Source organism: Gossypium arboreum, chromosome 13 (assembly GCF_025698485.1).
Source record: "Gossypium arboreum isolate Shixiya-1 chromosome 13, ASM2569848v2, whole genome shotgun sequence".
In the NCBI taxonomy this organism is placed as follows: domain Eukaryota; kingdom Viridiplantae; phylum Streptophyta; class Magnoliopsida; order Malvales; family Malvaceae; genus Gossypium; species Gossypium arboreum.
The window spans coordinates 121,524,096-121,530,315 of record NC_069082.1 but is presented as its reverse complement, the minus strand read 5'-3'; the positions used below and the strand labels follow the sequence as shown (position 1 = coordinate 121,530,315).

At 31.1% G+C, this 6,220-nt stretch overlaps 1 long non-coding RNA gene across 1 annotated transcript; it reads right to left on the bottom strand.

Annotated features, from left to right (window-relative positions):
• On the bottom strand, window positions 1-1,631 carry LOC128286927 (uncharacterized). The gene is made up of 3 exons (XR_008277616.1): window positions 1,549-1,631; window positions 992-1,078; window positions 1-365 (listed from the first exon to the last, which is right to left on the bottom strand). It is a non-coding gene; the product is annotated as an uncharacterized LOC128286927 (long non-coding RNA).
• Window positions 1,632-6,220: the final 4,589 nt, after the last annotated feature.

The window sequence follows — 6,220 nt, the reverse complement described above, 5'->3', positions numbered from 1 at the left end:
TAAGATTTAATTTCATATATTATTCATCTTCAAACTATGTTTCTACAATTTTTAGTGATTTTTCAAAGTTACGTCATTTCTGTTACTTGAATCTGTTTTTAGGTTACTTTCACATTTTTCATAATTTTCATGTGATAATCACCATTCAATCATACATATTAATAAACATGTATATCATCGGCCATTTTGTTAGCTAATCACTAGCAAGTATTTACACATCATTCATTGTTCATATTATACCAAAAGTAGCTAAGTTTCTATACATGCCATACCCAAAACAAAACGTCTAATTATACCGAGTTATTTCTTTGATAGTGTGATCGGCCTCCGACGTTTCCTTCGATCCCCGAGTGGCTAGATAAGTACTATAAGAAGAAGAAAATAAAGAGATTAAGCACTGGGCTTAGTAAGCTTACAAGCAAATAAATCACAATATTCAACATAATGGATAATTATGCATAATATCATCTAACATCATAAATTTCTTTACTTCTCAATTTCTATCTTCTTCTTTATTCCCTTACCTTCTTTTTTACCTGACCTTTCCTTTTTCATAAATATAATCTACTTTTCCTTTGTTGTTAATTCACTGTAATTTAACTCGTACCCTGACCCGTTGAACCACTCGGAATACTAAGGATACTAGGGTCGTTCCTGTCTTTCAATATCCTGCCAATGCCATGTCTTTGACATGGACTTACATGAATTATTCCTGTCTCCAATGCCATATATAATATGGACTTACATGGCTCAATCCTGTCTCCAAAGCCATATTTCTAATATGGACTTACATGGCTCATTTCTGTTCTATCCTGTCAACCCTAATATCCTAACATTCCTAGGGTTCAACCGGGGCTTTCTAACACTTTTCCTCTGTCACTTCACCTTAAATTCGACTTTAAATATTTTCATAACATAAATATATAAATGCTGGAAATTGACAATAGTAATATAAAATAAAAGAATATTGCATTTATTTACTGTAACTTACCTTGATACAAAATGTGACTAAACTTTACAATTTAGTCCTTTACTTTTTCTTTTCCCTGATCTACTCCCGAATTTCGTTCTTCTTGATCTATAATAGCAAATTTAACTCATTTAATATTCACATTTATTAAAACAGTCCATGACCCAAACTTTGGAAAAATTATATTTTTACCCCTAAACTTTCACATATTTTCACTTTTGCCCCAAGGCTCGTAAATTAAACTTCATCCTATTTTCTTATGTTTTATGACATGCTGATCATTTTTCCCTTCTATGGCAATATCAAAATCACACTCTAACATATACTTATGACTATTGGTATTTTTTTCTGATTTAAGCCATTTTACTCGTTTTCACTAAAAACCGAGTAGCATAAGTTGTTTAACATAATTTAAAACCTCATATTCTATCATAAAACACCAAAATACACAAATTTCAGCTAGGGGTATTTTTCCAAATATGAACCCTAGGTTGAATTATTGCTAGAATAAGCTTAATCAAGTTACCGGGACTCCAAAAACGTAAAGATCATTAAAAACGGGGCTTAGAATCACTTACTATGAGGCTTGAAAGTTGAAGAAACCCCAGCTATGGAGGAGAGAAAAAATCGGCAGAAACTAATTGAGAAGATGACCATTTTTGTGTTATTTTTCCCTTTTTAATTCATTTAATATCCAAATGACCAAATTGCCCCTCCTTACTAAACTTTCAAAAATTCTTTCCATGTCCTAATTTTTGTCCATGAACTTAAAATTGGTCAAATTGTTATTTAAACCCTCCTAATTAATATTCCAAAGTAATTTCATACTAAAAACTTCTAGCTGCAAGTTTTGCAAATTATTCGATTTAGTCCCTAACCTCAACTTAAGCACTTTATGCATAGAATTTCATCACGAAATTTTCACACAATCATGCAATCATACCATGAACCTCAAAATAATAAATAAATAAATTTTTCTACCTCGAATTTGTGGTTTCGCAACCACTGTTCTGTTTAGGCCCTATTTTGGGATGTTACATATCGAATTATACTATCTTCAATTTTGTTCAATTTAATCTCCTATCTCACCTTTTCGTATCGAAGTGTAAACGATCAGAATTTCAATTAAACATATTTACAACTATAATTTTAAATATATAAAAATTTAACACAAACATACCATATGAACTTACCTAATACAACCAGCAAGCAAATTTGTTCGTAGGGACTATTTTGCAATTTCCTCTTTTTTGTTTTCCTTTGTACGGTTCAATCATTGATCTACATAATAAATAAATTCAATTTATTTAATTAAATGCATTGTCATATTAATTTTTATGTATATAACTAATAATTTCTATTTTAAATATTTTCCCTAAACTTTTACACTTTGTTCAATTTAGTCCCTAACCCCGAAACTATTAAAAATTTCACATTAAAGCCCCAATACATATAACTAGTTCTAATTCCGTCCCTAATCAGCCTTCAGTCACTTAAAAAATACAATATTTTTATGCTAAGTTTAACATTTTTACATATTAGTCCTTACATGCAAAATTAACAAAATTCACTTAACAAAATAGTCCTAAAACATTTCCAAACTTCAAAATCTTCTATTTAACATCAAGAACATCCAAAAATCATCAATGAAAATTTTTAAAAATTTAAATAGTTTTGAAAATGAAAATACAACTTAGTTAAACCTAGTTGCAACGATTTCAAAAATATAAAAATTACTAGTAAAAAATTTACTTACATGCAAGGAAGGCAACTCGGCGAATTTCTCCAAGCTTTCATCCACTGAGTTTTAGTCTTTGAAAAGAAGAAAGAATGATAAAATTGGCCATCCACTTATATTTTTATGTTTTCCTATATTTTAACTTAAATTTAACTTAACTTTTATTATAATAATATTATTAAAACCAAGTATAAACCAGCCACTAAACTAAAAAGTGGTAAATTACCATTTAAATCCTTAAACAAACTTTAATTATTCACTTAAGCTAAAAATAATCAATAGTGATGAAGTTTTACTTTTTTTACGTTTTAGTCTTTTTTCTTTAATTAACCATCCAAACACTAAAATTTTTATACCAAACTTCAATTCACCTATATAATAGTTTCGTAAATATTTAATAAAAATATTCGTAGGCTTGGTGTACAAAAACTAGGTCTCGATACCTCATTTTCCAAAACCACTTGACTTTTGGTACGCATCACTTGTACCTTGACTAACTTACCAATTAATAAAATTTATTAAATCACTATTCACTATTATATTATATTTAACTCATAAATATTAATTAAATGTATCTATAGACTCTCATCAAAATATTGGTCCCGAAATCACTGTTTCCGACACCATTGAAAAAGGGGCTGTTACAAGTGCAGCGAAAAAGATCGAACAAAAATATTTCCAACCATTGTCTGAACCAAATGTCAAAATCCAAATGTTGTTACATCACTATCGAGCACGTAAAACCACTACGAGGCCATCGAATTTAGCTATACGAAAAATTAAAAACCACCAAGGTCTTCTAAGCACTCAAAAACCTCACTAGATGAAATATTTCTTTGTTTTTTATTTTTCGATGCCTCGAGACATTATGCTAGTTGGTATTTCTAATGGTGGTTCCCATAAAAAAACCACCAACTACACATCTCATTATCATACATACAAATGTATGAAAGTAGTGGGCAATAAAATCTAGGCATGTGAGAATGATCCCACGAAACGTAGGACTGTGGAAGACCTTCCCACAAACCAGTTCTAACATATATGGATATTGATGTGCAAACCATGAACTATCTAAAAACTTGACTAAGGCAAGTGCACTTATCAGTTAATAGTATAGCTACGGTGAGCAAAGATATCGTTCCCACGAGAACTACAAGTACTAGTAATTACTGTCTTTCTATTATTTAACCGAAAAATTCGAATGATTAATTAAAGACTAAATTTAACTAAACTAATTAACTAACGAACACGAAAAAGAATAAATCAGGAAAATAAACGATTAACAACCAAGAAGCGAAACAATATCCAGGAAAGAATTCGCTTAGATTTCATCTGTCACTGTCAAAATAAATTACGCAATTTATTTACTTAGTATGTTGATCTGTACAAATCCCTATTTTATGCAAATATATCCTTCAAGAGTAAAAGCAACTAACTCTAGGTTGATTAATTGAATTTTCTTTCTAATTAAAACCCATATTATCACATTAACTCGATTTATGGATACCTCTATTAGATTTGACTCTAATCCAATAGATTTATGTAGTCCTATTTCTAGGATTGCATGCAACTCCACTAAATTACGTCAAATCTACTCTTAAATAAGGTCTATTCCTGCTCTGATTTAAACACATCAAATATGGATCAATACCGTAGAAATATTAAACCATGAATTAAGCATACGTAATTAAGAACAAGAAACTAAGTGTTTATTGCGTAAAGTAAAAAATCAGACAACAGAATCCATCATATGGTTCATCCCCTTTAGGTATTTAGAAAATTAGTTCATGCTTGAAAATAAAAACAACCAAGAAACAGTATAACTAAAAGAACTAAAGAAACTCATGATAATCTCCTAAGAAATCAACTGGAAATTGTCAATCTTGACGGAAATTTACTTCAGAGTCGACTTCAATGGTGTTTTCTAGGTTGCTTTCTTGACTATTCTATGACGACTTACTCCTATCTTCTTATGTTTGTCATATATTGGTCTTAGAATACCCGAAAGAAATTAAAAATCGCGTTTTCTTGCTATTTGAAGAGCCAACTCGTGAAATCAACACGGCCTACCACATGGCCTTATGGCAAGCCATGTGAGCATCAGGTCATGTGGAAGGGGTCAACCCATGTTGTAACAACCCTCACCCGTATCCAACTCCGGGATAGGGTTCGAGGTGTTATCGGACTTAAACATTCACAAACATGCAAAATCGGGTTACCAAATTTCGCCCAAAATTAAAACTTTTCAAACACATGCATATTGTCTCTTAATGAAAAACTTTTAAAAACCTATCATACCATGTCCATTTTTGTCCACAAACTTCAAAATAGTCTAATTATCATTTAAGGACCTTTAATTTAAAAAAAATCATAACAATTAGACACTTCTAATATGTAGAACTCAACTTTTACACTTTTTTACAATTTAGTCCTTTTGACCAAATTGAGTGCCCAAACGTCGAAATTTTCGAACGAAATTTTCACAAAATCATTCCGTGAAATCGTAGACCATAAAAATATAATTAAAAATGAAATTTTCATCATCAGATTTTTGGTCCCGTAACCATTGTTCCGACTAGGCCCAAAATCAAGATGTTACACATGTAGCTCCTGTAACTTGCTTCGATTTTCTGATTTCCCCTCCTTTTACTCCTTAATGCTTTTCTAAGTATAGAAACATGAATTTAAAGGAGTAGAAGCATAAAATTTACCATTAATATCAAATAATCACCCAAAATCGCATTAAGAATGGAATTAGAACATGTTGTTTTTAGCACTTATCATATGTCAACCTCCAAATGCCTTTCAAATTCATAAGATAGCTTAGATGAAATTGAACTTACCCATCTTCGAAAACCATACCTAAGTCCGAGCAACATAGCATTTATTCTACCTTACCCAAATTCAAACTCCAAGTGAGCATCCAATATGGGTATCCAACAGGTTTTTTTTTGCTTTCCTAAGTTTTTCATAGGATTATATCCTAATACAATCATACTCATATCCAAATATATCAAACATGAATACCTCAAAAAAATTAAAGAATCGAAATAACATAACTTTTGATCTTCTCCCTTTATATTTTCTTGCCATGGATGCAAAAGTCTGCCTTCTGCCAAACAGAAAATGTCATGAGAATTTGCTCCAGCTTATTCACCTTTGCAGTGTTAACATCCTCCTCGATGGCCACCTTATAGGCTTCTTCTTTGAGTTATTATTCTCCTTATCCTCGGATTTTCATCTTTTGGTTATTATCAAAAGCTGCTAAAAAAGAGTTCATAATCGCTTCCTATTGTTCCATCCTTTACTGATCCATTTGTTTCTCGTTTCGCTAGTTTCCTCAATGCCCCCACAACACAGAATTCTACATCGTTTAACCCTACCAATCCCATTCCGCCCATGTCTTTCAACCCTCCGAGCAACCCCGCAACTACTAATCACCTTACCTTGTTTAACTTTTTTTTTTTAAAAATTTATGCCACATTTTTTCTATTATATTAGAAAAATTCATA